This window comes from Arachis hypogaea, chromosome 18 (genome assembly GCF_003086295.3).
Source record: "Arachis hypogaea cultivar Tifrunner chromosome 18, arahy.Tifrunner.gnm2.J5K5, whole genome shotgun sequence".
NCBI classification, from domain to species: Eukaryota; Viridiplantae; Streptophyta; class Magnoliopsida; order Fabales; family Fabaceae; genus Arachis; species Arachis hypogaea.
In genome coordinates, this window is record NC_092053.1 from 124,092,229 (window position 1) to 124,110,728 (window position 18,500).

Below are 18,500 nucleotides of genomic sequence, written 5' to 3' on the forward strand. Positions count from 1 at the left end.
CACATCTCCATGGAGATGTCGCCCTTCGAAATCATGATTGGGAACCTCCGAGATATGATGCTCAGAACATCGTCCAGGATTTTGTGCCTGCACACTCTAGTGATCCGAAGGGATGCGAGCGGGATACTCTTGCCACAGACCTCACATCTCAACGTAAGCGGGATTCACCACCGTTCTTACGCCGCTGCTGCGACCTCAACAGGCGGGATTAACTACCATCTCTGCCAGGTGCATAGCGTCTCATAATTCTGAGTATAAAACAGTAATTCAGTGGTTTTCAGAAAACATTTTTCAGTATATCATGGATCATCACTCCATTCCGAGCCCTCGACTCATCTCAACCACTGTTAATTTAACATGTCCATTCTGAACTCATCAGTTCCTCAGTTTCTCAGTTCATACACCATTCTTCCTTCTCGCTCTACCAAACCCATCCTCAGTACATCAGAAACCTAAGCCTCCATTCTCTATCTTTTCAAAATAATACCAAGTTAAATCTCCTAGGACCTTTCCCATGTTTCAATGCCCGAAAATAAGCCCAAGAGTCTTAATTAGGTGTCACAGAAGTATACAAGCTTGTTGGGAAGGTGAAATAGTTTAAAAACAAAGTTTTAGTTGAAAAACAGGACATGTGCGTACGCAAAGGGGGTGTGCGTGCGCACGCCCTAGGGGATTTTTAAAAAGTGTGCGTACGCATAGAGGTGTACGTACGCACAAGTGCAAAATTTTACAATTCTGTTCGCTCGCACATGGCGTGCTAACCCCCTCAACAGAATGCACCTTCCAACGTGTGCGTGCGCACAGGTTGTAAAACTTCGTGGGTATGTGCGTGGGCATCCTAGCACCCCCATCAGTAGTCATTTCCCCGTGTGTGCATGCGCACAGGTTCAAAAATTCACGGGGTGTGCGTGTGCTCAAGGCTGTGCGTGCGCACACAAACAATAAATCACAAAATTCTGCAACATTGCAGAATTTTAGATTTTGACACCAAACTTTCATCAATCATATATTCTTCTACCAAATTCGGATTTCCACAAATTTTAAATCATTTTAAAGCTTGTTCAATTATCTTTCATTTGATATAAAATACATTGAATTTCAAGCACGACAGCTCAAGATATGATTCATGGAAGTTTATCAAAATTTCAGTTTTTTACCAAAAGTTCACAAATTCTCAATTTTCCAATTTCACAACCAAAACTAAACCACCATTTCATCAAACTCCCAAAACACCTCAATTTCATATTTTTCATACCTCAATTCACCACTCCATCTTATGAAATCATCAATCCCCATTATCAAATACATAACAATACATTAATATTCAACCAACACATTAATCAAACATCATTCCACTATTACCAACAATCACCATAATAAATTTCAATCTCAACCCTCCATACCATGCTATCAACATCAACATTTCAATTCATCAACAACCCAAATCATCAAATCATCATTCATCATCATACAACAATTTCAACAACTAATTTAAGTCAATCCTATCCTATGGGTCCCTAGCCTAAGTGTCCAGAAATATTATATATTACATAGAGAAAATCGAAACCATACTTTGACCGACTCCCAATATGCCAAAAACCCAAAATTGAACTCCAACAAGCTTCAATTCACCAAATCCTCAACCAAGATCAACAAGTCCAGCCACCAAGTCCACTTTCAAGCAATTTAAGTCACCAATATACTCCACACAACACCAATTCAAGCTAGAAATTACACAAGTTCCATAAATAAACCTAGGGTTTCATATATACACAAAACCACAAGAGATCAAGTATGCTCACTTTACCAAATGTGGATTGGGTAAAACCCAATGGGAATCAAGTGTTAGAGTGTACCTAAACACCCAAAATCACAAGATTTTACTCAAAACCAAAACCAAATTTTTGAATTTTACAAGGGCTTGAAACTGGATAGAAAATTTTGAAAAGCTTACCACAATTCTTAGCTAGAAGTGACGGGCTCGATGAGGGCTTCGCGTAGCCGCTGACGGCACGTGAATCAAAGCACCGTAGCTCGAGATATGATGGATTGAAGATGTAGGTGAACAGTAACTTTGGAAACCCTCACTCTCTTCTCACTTCAGCTCCTCTCCCTCTCTTGAATGTGTTTAATGAGCTAAAGTGGGTGCCTTTAAGTGCTTATATATGTTGGGCTTGGACCCAACTTGGGCCCAGTCCAACCCGTTAGTGTTTTTAGTCCGTTTGGCCCAACTTTGGACCAAACTTTTAAAATTAACGCTCGGTTTTCGACTTTAAATATTTTCCTAAGGTTTTCTGCTGTTTTTAATTTTTCTCGCATAGTGCCGGGCAGACTTAAACTAGTTCGACCAGTTCGATTGCCGGTTCCCAGTTTTACTCGTTTTTCGCAGAAAATACATTTTCTGAATCAGAAAAATCTACTGAGTCCAAAAATCATATTTAAATCCTCTAATTCTCATTATAAGTTTTCGGATCCTATTTTGAGCAATATTAATCATTTAATTAGACGGTTAATTAGTCTCGGTTCTTACAACCATCAAGCCAAATGCGCAACTATACGATGGTAGGTGGTGGAGGGGCATCAACTGTTGCATCACTGCCGTGGCTGGACTCCGACACCACGGCATCCGTCGCTGGACTCGGCGTTGCCGTGGATGCAGGTTATTGAGCGGTGGGAGGTGGCGTTATCGTCGTAGACCACGGTACATAGTTGGGGTTAGGGACCATGATGAATGGCTGGTCTGCTAAACCCAGAACCTGTGGCATGACCGGCGTGGTCGGAGTAGAGGGAGAGGATCCAAAAGTCCCGAGGGTACCAGAGGAAACCCTCCCTCTACCTGACCACGGCTTCAACCACGTCTGATAACCTAATCTGCAGCACCTCTTCTTGTCGTCATGTCTGCATATATCAAAACCAACCTTAACATAGTGAACCAACATATTTCAGACAATGTCAAATAACTCCAGCAATAATATTCAGCAATTCAGTTCAATAATCGAAACACTTTTTAAAGTGGAAATTCAAAGTTCAAATTCAAATTCAAAATAAGAAAAACCAATTCAATAATCAACAAAACCTCAGCATGTTCATAAACTCAAATTCAGCCATCTTCAAATACGTATAAAAATGGACAGCTCAATATAACTTAATTTCTCAATCATTTTTTAATCTATTAAAATGGACAGCTCAGCAACAATTTTTTCAATTTACAACAAAATATTTTAGCCTAATATAGAGATTTCAATTAAAAAACAAATAGAGACAGAATATAGAGATTTCAATTAACTCAATATATAGATTTTAATTAAAAAAACAAATGGAGGCATAATATAGAGATTTCAATTAACAATATAGAGATTTCAATGTTACCTATTGTTATGCAGAGACAGAATCGAATCGAAGAGAAAAAGCTGGGGAGCGGAGGCGGTGGTGGTGGTGTCGAGCAGACACCAAAGAACGGAGGCTGGCATTGGGGAGCGGCTGTGGTGGCTCTGTGGTGCTCGGCGCCAATTCGGAAAATGGAGAATAGGGAGAGTAGAAGGAGAAGAAGAAGAACAAAGGGGTCTCGTGGGTCGGTGGGCTGACAGCGGCGGAGAGGGGGTTGTGGTGGTGGCGGTGTCGACGATGGCAGATGGTGGTTTTGGGGAGAGGGAAGGAGGGAGATGGTGGTTTAGTGAGAGAGGGAGTGAATCTGGAATGAGGGGAGGAGGGTTCGCGTTTTGAATTCACGACCAGTTACCGTTGGATTTACCATTGGATTTTTTCAATGGTAAACCTTTGTAGGTCACCAACATGCATCGTTTCACTAATTGGTTTTACCGTCGGATTTAACTGGACGCACCATTTTACTTTTGTTTCCCTCCAAATATTATAGGCAGAATTATTGTCGAAATCCAAAATCTGCTGGTAAATAATAAACCTTATGAATTCGATGATATTACTGGCGATAAATTTGACAGTAATTTCGTCGCTAATGTCCAATCCTAAATTTGATAGTACTCACCATTTTTCTTGTAGTGTGACCCGTAGATCCATGCAAGAGAGAGGAAGACGCTGCACTTGGCGTGGTGCTCTTCATAAGTGAGAAGACAATGGAAGTGTTGCTTGGAATTAGAAAAGTTACTTTCCTAATTCAATGTAATTCAATTACTTCTGAACCTTGGACTTTGTTGTATCTTTTTCAGTTATTTCCCCATGTGTTGTCCCTAGTGGACCATTTATTTCATCAATAAAATATTTATTTTTGATAAAAAAAAAACTCACTCACCTAATGGTAGAAGGCTATATTTGGAGAAGTGTATATAATATAACAAATTAATCTTTTTGGTAAAAACTTTTTAATTGTTGCCTTTGTAAAGAAAATTCGGCAACAATATTATATTACCATATCAATTAAAAAGTACCCACTACAATTTTTTGTTTTTGTATGTTGTGACTGTAAGACCCGGTTAATTAATGGCTAATTAACCCATAAATGAGAATTTATTCTAGAAAGTCAAAAATGTTATTTTTATGGCTTAATATGATAGAGGAGACTGAGACAAGAATTTCGGTACCAATTTTATAGAAAACGGACTAAGATTGGACCGAAAGGGCCAAACCGGTCCAACCGGACCCAAAGTGGGCCCTTGGCCCAACTAAACTAAACTAAAACCCTAGTTTTCAGCACTCTCTCTCCTCACAATACACAAACACACGCTGAAAATTAAGATGGAGGGGGGAAGAACACTCTCTCAAGTTCTCTCCCTTGGTTGATCTTCAAACCACCATAACTTTTGATCTAGAGCTCCGATTGCCGCTCCGTTTGCGGCCACGTGTTCACCGCGGAGAGCTCTACAAAACCCATACAATTAATTTTGAGGTAAGCCACATTTTGCTCTTCGAATTTCTAGCCTTGATTTCGAGTTTCATGAGCAAAAATGTTGAGATTTTGGGCTCTTTGATGTTATAGGACCCAACTCTCTTGAAGGAGAAGGTTAATCTTGTCTCCTTGGACCTTGGGTGTGGTAAGATTCTCAACCCTAGTGTGATTTGTTGTTCTATGATGTTTGGGTATTGAGATGTTGTGTATGGATATGATGATTGTGGCTTAGGTTGTGTATATGTGAATATTGGAGCTTGATTGGTGATTTTGGAAAGCTTGGGAGAGGGTTTTGTGTGACAAAATATGTTCTTGGAGGTGTTGATACCTTGAGAGCTTGTGGACAAGTGGTTTAGAAGTGCTCCGATTGAGCTTGGAAAATCGGCTAAAGGTATGGTTTCGGTTTTCCGTATCTAATATGTAATGTGGTAGGAAATACTTAGGCTAGAGGTCCTAAGATAGGCATTGAATTGTTGATGTTGTTGAATGGTTGAGATATATGATGTGATCATATATGTGATTATGAATATTGATGCCTTGATTGTGTGATGTATGAGAAATGCATGTTGTGATATATGCTTGATGGATGATTGAGGTTGAATTGATGGGTGGTACCATGTTGATGGTGAGTATGATGATGATTATGTATAATGATGATTGATTGGAAATGGAATTATTGGAAATTGGATTGATGAAGGATGTATGACATGATATTGTGTTTGTCCTTTAGCCATTTGATTGAGAAGTGTTAAAAGGGTTGGATGGTGATTTTGGAAATTTTGGTAAAGTGTCAATGTGTGAGTTGAGGATGGCTTGTTATTGATTTTGGTACATTTTGAATGATTTCAAAGAAAAGGGTTGAAATTGGCATGTTTTGATTGATTTTGAAAAGAGTTGAAAGTGGCTTGTTTTGAAAATGGCACTTTGTGGTTTTGTATGAAAACATGGTTTTTGGGCATACTTTGACGGGACATAACCTGGACTACGGATCTCTGATTTGTACCAAATCTGTTTAGAAATGAAATTGGATCCGGGATGTCCATGCCGTTCGAAAAACGGGTGAAAAATGATTTAAAATGAGAGAGTTATGACCGTCGGAAGATTGGGGGTTGAATCTGTGAATTCTGCAGCTTTTAACTTAGAAAATTTTTAGCAGAATAACCCTCCGCGCGTAGGCGCACTTGGCGCGTGCGCACCATTCTTCCAGGAAGCACCATCCACGCGTGCGCGTGGTGTGTGCGGGCGCGTCGATGCGCTGCGCCATATGCCCAACTATTCTCCAGATAGTTGTGCCAGAATTGTGCCAGTTTTGTGCCTGGGCGCAAGAGCACGCGTGGCTGACGCTTGCGCGCCGTTTGGATATTTTTCAACCCGCACGTTCGCGCGTATGACGCTTGCGCGTCGATGAGTTTTTGGCCATCCGTGCGTGCGCGTGGAGTGCGCGTACGCGTGGCCCTGTTTTCATCTCAAAGTTGATTTTTGAGTTTTAAAAGCCAAATTTCATACTTCTAAGCCTCCGATCTCACCACTTATATCTTAAATCATTATGATATGCCTAGCATGAGGAAAAGGGCTAGTGAATGTGGTAACTTGCGAGTGAAGCAAGGGAAAAATGAATGATCAATGAGGATCAAAGATGATTATGTGAGATGCGGAGAATGGCGGTGAAAGTGCTTGTTGTGCCATGGGCCGAAGGGCCGTAATTGTTAATGAATTGGCTGGTTATGGATTTAACCGTGAGCCGGATGGCTAGATTATTGCCGTGTTACGGTGGAGCCATGATTATGGCTAAGTATATATGCATATATGCTGTTGAATGAATTGTGAATGTTTGCACTTCCACCATCGGAGATGAGGGTTTCCCTGGGAGGAAGCAGTGGCTAGCCACCACGTGCTCCAGGTTGAGACTCGAAGCTCTTTTGACCCTATGTCGTAAGTGTGGCCAGGCACTGTGAAAGACCCGGATGAGCTCGCCCCCGTAAATATTCACCAGTGAGGGTGATGGATATGGATCATGATTATGATCAAGTTTATGATGAGTATAACTCGAGTTGGGGATGCGCGACAGAGGGACAGTCCAATGGTTAGCTACCAGGACTTGTCGGGTTGGCTCTATAACCGACAGATGATATCATCAGCCACTAGGGACAGGCATGCATCATAAGCATACTACATGAATTGTTTGAGATTGCCTATTTGACTGCATATTACTTGCTAATTGTCTAAATGCCTTATCTGCTCCTATTTGTAAATCTCTTGTCTGATATAACTGTGTTTGCTATATTATACTCCTGCTGGTGGTTGGGAGGTCTGAAGGAATTGGAAAGGGAAGTATTAGTTAGACTGAAGAATCTTTAGTCAGTTACCACTTACGGTTTAGTTTGTTTATAAGCTTTGATATTATCTGGAGGAAGTTCTAGGATTGCCTTCGGCTTTCCTCTATTATTATGTATTATATATGTGGAAGCTGTTACCGTGCTGGGGACCTCTGGTTCTCACCCATGCGGATTTTGTGGTTTTCAGATGCAGGACGCGAGGCTTCTCGTTGAGGCATGCTGGAGACTTCTGGATTAGCGAAGATCCTTTGTTCTCGGGACTCTGTTTTGGGTTATATATCTTGTTTAGATACTTTTATCTCCATTAAATAATACAAACTGTGATGACTCCTATTATAGGAGGTTTTGGAAAATAGGTTTCTGTATTTGTGTCCTTTTGGGTTTTCCTTGGGGTTTTCCTTATTCGGACCGGTTATCTTCGCAGCCGGATTTTGAGTCTTGATATTCCTGTTTTTGACACTCCTTTGTATATATATGATCTCGCGTTAGCTTATCCCTGTTCGTTACGTTATCGATCGGAGTGTTGCGCTTTTGAGTTACGGTTTTTGTTTACCCCTTTTTCTACAAAGGCTCCTAGTTATAATCAATTATTCATACTACTAAACGTACTAAATTTTGGTTTTAGAGGTTGTAATACCTTGCCATCTCTGAATTATGACTTAAGCATAAGACTCTGTATGGTAGGGTGTTACAGTGACCCTTTAAAATAGTGACTATTGCTAAAAAAGTAGTAATAATTTATCAATGATCACTGTTTTTAACTTTATATTACGGTTTGTAACCATAATCTCTTCTAATGTCATTATAACTAAATAGTTACCATAACTTTATGTTACTATTTATGAACTAATGGTACGGTTTGTAACTATGTTATTCTCTTCTAATGTAACCATGATGACTCAAAGATCATTCCAAAAGTATGTGTAAAACAGTAACTTATGTCACTCTTATTTCTCATGTAAATTTTTTTTAAACAAATAATTAGAACATTATTTTTTTCTTCCTAACTTCCCATACCATTTACCCATAGCTTTTCTCAAAAATATAGTAATATTATATATATTTTCAATGGTTTTACATGTACATAGTTTTTCTCTTCTTTGTAAGCTACATTTTATATTCAGTTTGCATTATTGTTATAAATAAGCTACTTTTTTAATTCAGTGAACTCAAGAGGCAAACAATACAATAAATTATTCTAAAAGAATATTTTTCTACAATGAGAATTCTTTGTTTTATTTAATTTGTTTATGTTGAGAATCAATCTATACCTCTTAGTATATAAATGGGACACAAACTAAGCTACAAATATTCTAGTTAACTTGATGAGAATCATATAGAATATAATAATAAGATTAGGAATGATTTAACTCTGTATATAAAGTCGAATTAATCATAACTTTGTGATTGCAAGCCAAAAGAGAAGAAATACACTAAGAGACTGTTGGGTCATCATGGGGAACTCTTGAACATCGAAGAGATATCGAGAAAAAATCAAGAGAATATAAGATGAGAAGACACTACATCTAACTCAAAAACCTTAAGGTAATAAATAAATGAGTCTTTCATCTTATAAACTCCTTACTCTTTTTTGTTTTCTTTGATGTGAGACTAACTTCATACACTTCTCACACTTGTAACATTAACAGAGACATTTATGGCCAAGATCAATGTGACAAATGCACTAGCAATAATACTTATAACCGGAGTGATTATTTATTTGGTCATTATTACTGAATTTCAAGACACTCTTCTTGAAAGGCCCTTGAGTCTATCACATTATGATTTTTCATCTGATGAGATACAACTTCAAGCGTGTATTAACAGATGTCGAAGAATCTTTCCTAACCATAGAGGGAAGGAAATTGAATGCATGAACAAGTGTCGTCAAATGTTTGGCTAGTACTTTAGTTTGCTCAATGGAGTTCTATGGAATGTATCTGAAAATTAAATAGTGTTCTAGTGTACCATGTATTATTCCTTGTATTGAGCCTCTTCGATCGATGATGTAGCTGAACTATTTCCTCATTATTCGCCATTTTGGGTTACAAATGGTGTATTTCTTTTTTTTGGGTTACAAATGGAATTGCGCATCCACATTGCATTATTACTTAGGCGTATCCCTTATATCATATATAACTTATAGAGAAAAGTTCAAGATCAACTTAATTTATTATTTTTTTGTTAGTATTTTTAATTATCAGTCTATTATTTTTTATTTAATAGTTCGATAATATATTTTTAGTCTATATCTTTTATTATTAACTAACTATTGGCAAAAAATAAAATTTACTAAAATTTTAACATTTCTGTAACTTATATATAAAATGAAAAACAAAATATCTTTTAATGCACAACACTTTGTATTATGACCAAGCTAAGGATGGGGATCATAGACTAGCACTTTAGTAGGTAGCCTTCAGGTTGATTCTTAATTAACAAGACTTGTTTTCAGTAATTTGTAGCAGTTATGTACTCTGCTTCAATAATTTATGGAGCAACAATATTTTGTTTGCTGTTTTTCTAAATGATATAGGATTTTTCAAAGAAACAACAATTTTTTTTAGAGGTGTAAGTTATCGAGCTAGATCAAAAATTATCATAAAATCGAATTGAAATTTATAATAATCAATCCAAAAATCGAAAAGACTAATTTTTACAATTTTACCCTTTAACCTAATATCAAAATTGCTAACCCTAAGTGAGTGATTCACTCACGCAAAACGCAGTGTCTCCCTTCCTCGTTTTTCTTTTTCTGAATCTCAGAATCTCCCTCCTCCCTCCATCCGTAGAGTCATAGACCGTAGCGCTTCCCTCCCTCCTCCTCTATGCGTAGCGCTCTTTCCTCCATCCTTCTCACGTAATCCGCAATGGTGACGCGTTTCTCGTTGCGCCGTCACGAGTCCCAACCGTAGAATCTTCTCTGTTGCCAAGAAGCTTGAGCCGTCACCAAGCAACCCTCTCTGTCGCTGAGAACCCTATGTCGTCTCCAATTAACCGAGAACCCCGCGCCGTCATCAAGCCCTCTCTTGCAATTCAACAATGTCTTCTTTGGAAGACAATATATTCACCAATTTTTAGAATAAAATTTATTGTTGTTGCTGGTTCTGTACTTCACTGGCTCTATTTGTTGTTGTTGCTGGTCTAATTTGTTGAGTTAAATTTGTGTTATTGTTGCTGATTTACTGGTCCTAATTTTTAATTAGATAATAATTTGTTGTTGGTCCTAATTTTCGGTGGCTGGTACTATGAAAATTTGTTACTATAACTTGTTGTTACTGTTTGAGAATAGATTTGTTGTAATTCTTGTTGTTTGATAACAAATTTTTTAGATAATAATTTGATGTATGTTGTTGTGCGTTTGTTATGTTTATATGTATGCAGTCAGCAAGCAATGAACAGGCAAAGACAAAGACATTAGAGTGCTTAATAACTATAAAAGTTCTTTAACTTCAAAAATAGTAGAGGCATTGATTTGCACACAAAATTGGCTTCGTTCTTCTTCAATGACAACTGATTTTGAGGAACTTATTGAGGAGTTTGAGAAACTAAAATTAGATATGCAAAAAAAATTGAAGTTTCTTTCATAAATTATACGCATTGCTTTATAGTTTATAATTTATATTATTTTTTGTTTTGTTTTGTAGAAATTGCACCAATCGAAAAAAATGATAATGAATCTGGTGTGAATTATTCAAATTAATTATGGTGACTGATTTTATTGTTATTTAGTTCTAAAGTGTATTTGTTGATTTGTAGTTTGGTTTTAGGACGGTGTTTATTAGACATTTTCATGCGTTTGTTTTATATTTAATTATGTGTATTTATTTTATGTTTAGTTATTGAGATAGTTGAAATTGCATTAAATTTGAATATAATGTACTTTTATTATTTTAAGTTTATTAACTATTTTAAACCTCATTTTATTGTGATTAATGACCTGTTTAATTAGAATTTATAAACTGAAAAAACTAACTGAATTAAATGGCTTTTGATTCAGTTCGGTTTAATTCAATTGATGTAAAAATAGCAAACCAATTGATTGATGCTAAAAAAGAACCGATCAAATCAATTTGATTGATTTTTAATCTAAAACCGAGCCAAAACACCTCTAATTTTCAATTATGTTTTTATCAATCTAGCTATTTAATATATTAAAATTGAGTTTTCCCCCAATTAATAAAAGTGAAGTGTCGATTCTTTATGAATCTATTTTTCCGCCAAAATGAATGTACTATTTTCTCTTCTAAGTTTATTTTATAAAAATATCTTTATTATACTTATACTATAATTAGCATTTAAGTAATAATGTATAATTATACTAATTTAGAAAAATATCTTTATTATAGTTATATAAAATCAGTATTTAATGCATTATTAAACTACTTATCAATTATCAATCGAAAATATTTTTAATAATAATAATAATAATAATAATAATAATAATAATAATAATAATAATAATAATAATAATAATAATAATAATAATTATTATTATTATTATTATTATTATTATTATTATTATTATTATTATTATTATTATTATTATTATTATTATTATTATTATTATAGGGATAAGTATTGTTTTGGTCCCTAACGTTGAGGCTCAGAATCGAAACCGTCCCCAAGGTAATTTTTTATTTAGAATCTTCCTTAATGTTTTTTTTTTCATATTAAAATCGTCCAATGTAACAATAATTTTTTGTTTTGGTATTTTTGCCAGAGACAAATACTCAGGCAAAGACGTTTAAAACGTGATGTTTAATCTCACTCGTTGAATAGATTATAATATATTAGATTTTTGACACGTGACATAGATTAAATGAGTTATATTCTTAAAATTATTAATTTGACCTTGATACCAATTTTTTAATTTGTTTACAATTTAAATTTTTAATGAAAATTTTATTAGAGAATTGCTTTATTTATTATTATTTTTTATAAATTTTATAATACTAATTTTTTTTATTTAATTATCATTTTAATATTTTATTCGATCTTATCACGTGCATGGCACGGATAATTACACTTGTTATTTCTAGAAAAATTAACATCTATGTAACCCATGATCTCAATATTAGTAATACCCTTTTAGATATCTCAAAATTCTCTCAACAACAGTAATTTTTTTGTTTATATTAGTAACTTGTAGCGTTTTGTATAACGAAAGGACACAAACTATGTTTGAGAAACATTCTAATTCTATAACAAGGAATATTTTAAAACCTATATAAATTCTAGTGTGTAACAAAAAGGTGATTTAAGAGAGAAAAGAACATAGAATTATATGGCCAAGACTAGTGTGATGCATGCAATCATATTATTGATGATTGGAGTGCTTATTTGTATTGGCAGTGCTAAATTTCATGAAAATATTCCTATGAAATCTTGGGCAACTCCATCTTATTATATTATTGCAGGAGGAAGAGGAAGAACTGCACTAGGAAAGTGTACCAAGTATTGTCGAGATGAGTATGCAGAAGATCTAAGAAAGACAAAAGAGTGCATTAAGAAATGCGTTGTCCTTGAATGTGAGGAACGCCATGGGAATGATCCAAGAAAGAAGAAAGAATGCATTAATAAACTTTATGCTAGGTTCACCCAAATAATAAAAAAATAAGCATATACAAGTTGTTGTGAATTTTTTTTGAAATTCTTAATTTTATAATTCCTCGTATTTTATTATTTTATATGAATATTTGATGTGATAATTTTAATTTCTCCCTCTTTTATGTTGAGAGAGTACTGAATCATCTATAAAGTATCTAAGATATTCACCTACAACATAAGACACATTAATCGTGAGAAATTTAAGCAAAATAGGGTAAACTACAAAAAAAACTATTTCCAAATTATCAAATCATTGATGAAAAGTATCCTTTAAATTTGTTAACGACCAAAATATTTTTAAAAAATTTATAAAACACAATAAAAATACTAAACCGTTAAATATATATTCACAACATAGGTTTAATTATTTAGAGATCAAATTTTAATATAATTTCCCATAAGTATGATTAGAAAAATAAAAAAGTTTGTTATTAAAATTTAATGATTTTACTTTTAATGGATTTTTTTAACTTTTTTTATAAATGACTAAAAAATAATTTTAAAAATGAAAATAAAATTTAGAGAATAATGTATTATGGTTCCACTTTAATTTTTGTTTGCATTTTTTAAATACTTATCCAAATATTTTGACAAAATTTTGGATAAAATACAGTTTATCAAATACAAAAATTATTTGGCATTAATAAAAATATATTTTTTATTTTTCTCACATTTTAAAATATCTTGAAAGCATTTATGTGAATTAATTCTTGGCCTGTACAAAGTATATCATATCACCATGCATATGCTAAAATTAATCCTTTTATGTAAGTTTCGTCCAACCAAAAAAAAAAAAAAAAAAAAAACTTTCATATGAGTTACTAGTATTGATATTAATATACATAATGTATGTAAAGTTTTTTAATTTGAGCAGTATGTTCCAAGAAATCTCTACCTCTGAAGAATATAAAATATTCACTTATGCTAACACTTAATATATGATATCTATACTATATGTTGGTGACTTCCAACAGAAAGCATTTGAATTTAACAGATTATCATTTGATTTTGTTACATTATTTCTTCTTTTTATTTTTTTTTGGTGGTATTGTGTACATTATTTCTTCTATTTAGCGAGTTAAACCCTAAAATGGTCTCTGAAATTGACGTCGTGTACTGAAATCGTCCCTGAGATTTCAATTGCACTAATTACGTCCTTAAGATTGAGAAAAGTGCACCATATAAGTCCCTAACCCATTTTCCCTTAACGACGTGATGACATGGCTGAATGACGTGGACGGTAAGTAACACATGTCATTCCATGATTTGGCCACATGTAATGATATAATGATGTGGTGATCAGTGACACGTGGCATGCTGATGTGGATAGTTGTGCCATGTGTCACAATGTTATTTGGCCACGTGTCGCAACAGTATTCGTCCACATGTCATCCATTATGTCATCATTATAGATGCACCAAATTAGTCCCTCACTTTGCATTTAGTGACTCATTTTAGTCTCTGAAATTGAATGTCTTACACCAAACTAGTCCCTTCACCAATTTTTTCTCATTTTTTTTAAATTTAAAATTTTCAATATCTTAAATGCACTAATTTCAATTCTATTTTTTCATATATCGTTTAAATACAAGTACTTTCATAAAAAATTTTAAAATTTTAGTTTTAATTATATAATTTTTTTAATAATTTAACATTGATAAATTTTGTAATATATAAGTATGTTATTATAAAAAAATAATTATATGATTGATTGGACATATTTTTTTTCATAAAAAAATATGTGCTTTTAACAAGAAATCAATAATTAAAATATACATTTTTTTATTCTTATGAAATACACGTTTTCGTTATGTGTAAATGAGTTAGATTGAAGGTACTTCAAGCACTATCACTATCATCTTTGACCTCTACAGTCTAAACGAAAGAGGTCGGAGATGGTAATGAGGGAAGCTTGAAATGCCTTCACGTCAACTCCAAGACGTCGGTTATGGGTATTCGCAAGAGGAAAAAATATTTTATAAAAGCATTGAAAGAGGTCGGAGATAGTAGTGAAGATGCTTGAAATGCCTTCACGTCAACTCCAAGTCGGCGGTTAAGGTATTCGTAAGAGAAAAAATATTTTATAAAAGCACTTTTATTTGAATAACATGTGAAAAAATAGAATTGAAATTAATGCATTCAAAAATATTGAGAATTTTGAATTTATAGAAAAAATGAGAAAAAATTGGTGAAGAGACTAGTTTGGTGCACGACATTCAATTTCAGAGACTAAAATGAGTTACTAAATGCAAAGTGAGGGACTAATTTGGTGCATCTACAATGATGACATAATGAATAACACGTGGACGAATACTGTTGCAACACGTGGCACAAACGGACACGTGGCCAAATAACATTGTGACACGTGGCACAACTATCCACATCAGCATGCCACGTGTCACTGGTCACCACATCATCATATCATTATACGTGGCTAAATTATGGAGTGACACGTGTCACTTATCGTCCACATCATCTAGCCATGTCATCACGTTGTTAAGGAAAAATGGGTCAGGGACTAATATGATGCACTTTTTTCAATCTTAGGGACGTAATTAATGCAATTGAAATTTCAGAGACGATTTCAATGCACGACGTCAATCTCAGGAAGCATTTTGAGGTTTGACTAATAGTAATACAATAATACTAATAGCCCTTTAAGGTCAAATTAAACCCATTGAAGTCTTGGCCCAAGGTGATGAATAATCCATGACATGGAAAATTGGTCAGAATTTTAATTCATGTTGATGATAGGGCTTATTATAATACATATGCGACGATAGCAAGTTAAGAACACAAGAAAATGAAGTACTTTTGGTCAGCCATTTAATAATTTAAAAAAAAAATTTATAGTTTATTCGAACTAAATATTTCAAAAAGTATATCTTAGTTTTGAATTTTTCTTTTATTGCACCAGATGTTATCTGATTTATTCCTAAGACAATATTTTTGTTTATTACAAATTCATTCATCAAATTGAAATTTAAATCATTCATCCACCAATGAAAATATTTAAGCACTTCAAAAAATAATAGAAAGTGACTCACGTTGCTCATTTAACAATCAAAACATGTTAATAAAAATTTTGTGAAAAATAATATTTTTGACATATAGATATATAATTGTGAAAAATAATCTTTCCTTCTTTTTAATTATTGACCATCAAAAATGGTTTACTAGAAAAGTTTGAGAATATTTTTTTTATAATACTACTTATTTTAATATTTATTGACTATAAAAAATACTCAATAGAAATATTTTTAATTATTGATAGTGAAATATACTAATTCTTAGACATTTTTTTGACAACTTTTGTCTATAAAAAAAAAAACTCAATCATAATTCTTTTCGACATTTATTATTATAAAAATTAGGGTTTAACCGATTATTGATTTCTTAAATGAAAATAATTATAATATTGGACAAAATAAAATCTTTATAATTATAATATAAATAGATTTTCACTTTACCATATATAATTATCAATAAAATCAAATAAGATCTTTGTAATTTTAATTATTAATCATAATTCAAAACTAATACATCATAACATTTGAACAATCATCATGCTCAATATATGTTGGTTTTAGTTATATATAATTAAAATAGGATGTTCAATTTATTAGGTATGCAAATGATTATTTTTATCTTTAAGTAGATGGTTATTTTTACTATGAGTGAGCGACGCCAGTAGCGGCGTATGACAAGCCAAGCAGCGACGGTGAAATGGGATGATTATTGATGAAGGTGGGGTAGCAGCCGATTGAAAAAGAAAAGAGTATTTGAGTGAAATGCTTTGATAAATTAGAATTTGAGATGGTTATTTTTTTATTTAGTTAATTTATAGAGTGTTTTTAATTTTTATATGTATTTGGACTAAATCTGTAACCCACTATTCACATGGTTTAGATTTTTTATTATCACTCTAACGAAATTCGATGAAAAAACATACAGAGAGACTACGTTATATCACGGAAGCAGCGAATAAAAACCAAAATAAACTATCTTTGTTTTTTTTAAGAGATTGTAATATCGTCATTCAAAAAAATATCAAGAACTGGGTTGGGAGTTCACTCCTCTTTCTTACCTTGTTTTCTTTATTTGTTAAATAATACCTCTTCAATAATTATTGAACCCTCAAAAGTCAGAATTTAGAAACACCTACTAACAAGTGAGAAATGCTTCCAACCATTTATCCAACTGTAGTTTATTATTTATTTTTGGTGCAAATTAGAAACTAAATCCCATAATAACAAAATTGTTTATACCTTCTCTACTCTTATCTTGTTTCTTGTTTTTCTTCCTCGGTACTAACTACTGTTACTACCTTTCGAATTTCAACATTCTTTTCAATAATAATGTTGGAACAACACAAGAAGAGGCAAAGATTCCCTAAAAATATATAAAACCACAATGCTCAAATTCTTACAAGTTTATCTTGAATTTCTTCATTATATTTTGTTTTATTTTCTTTCGGTACAATGAAATCTGTTTAACAACATTTCATATTTGATTATATCTGTTTTTTTATTTAAAACAATTGTAAAATAAATATATTCATTAAAACGGAATATTTAATTCTATATGTGCTACAGAAGGTACAGCCTCTCGAGTCTAGTGTGCCAAACAAAGTGAAGCATGCATTAACAAGAGTCAACAGGAAATAAATATTAAACAAAGAAAGCCTAATATTTATTTGTATCTATTGCTTTATTAAATTTGACACTATTATATTAGGATAGTATTAAAATTAGATTTAATTATCATGTATGTTAATTTTTATAATTTCACTAAATTTTTGCTTACATCTTTAAAGTTTAAAAGTTTGTAACTGAGTTTTTATATTAGATAAAAATTGGTAAGTAAATTCTTACTAGTTATTATTTTTTTTTAAAAAATAATCCTAAAATATTTAATTTTATAATATTTCATAATTCTTGCAACATCAAATACAAAAATAAATATTTCAAAAAAGTTATACTTTTTAACAAAAAATAGTTAAAAAAACTTAATTAAAAGTTTTTATTTAATATAGGAATTCAATTAAAAAAGCTTTAATTATAAAAATTTGATCAAACTATAAGAATTAACAGAATAAATATTAAATCTAAAAATTATTTTATCAAATTTGACCCACAAAAAATATAAAATTGTTGTGTTAAAATGATACTTGATTAATGAACCTATTTTAATATTACATTTCAAACTTATCTTTGAGTTAGGCCTAGTTTGATAAAACTTTTACTTATTAAAAGTAACTTATAAAAACTAGTTTTTAAAAGATAGTTTTTTAAAAAATGTAACATTTATATTTGGTAAATCAAATTAAAAATGATTTTTAATAAACACAAGTAGCAACAATTACGTTTGGTAAAATAATTTTTAATATTTAAAAATACTATAAAAATATAAATTTAAGCGTTAAATTTAAAAATTAGTTAATATATGAGGTTATATTAGACTTTTAAATTTTAAAAAGTACAAGTGAACTTTGAAAAGCTCCACCTTAAGTACTTTCAAAAGTACTCCGATCTTTTAAAAGTTGCAAGTACAAGCACATGGTCTTTTTTTATTTACCAAACACAAAATGAAATACTTATGCTTTTAAAAAGCACAAGCACCTTTTCGAAAAGTTTTACCAAATCAAGCCTTAGCACATTGCAATTCCTACCGTATTAGTTGAAAAAAGTTTA

The 18,500-nt window shown here is 32.6% G+C and overlaps 1 long non-coding RNA gene across 1 annotated transcript; it reads left to right on the top strand.

Annotated features, from left to right (window-relative positions):
• The first annotated feature begins 8,490 nt into the window (after positions 1 to 8,490).
• LOC112772144 (uncharacterized) lies at positions 8,491 to 9,373 on the top strand. The gene is made up of 2 exons (XR_003187389.2): positions 8,491 to 8,742; positions 8,847 to 9,373. It is a non-coding gene; the product is annotated as an uncharacterized lncRNA (long non-coding RNA).
• The last annotated feature ends 9,127 nt before the right edge of the window (positions 9,374 to 18,500 follow it).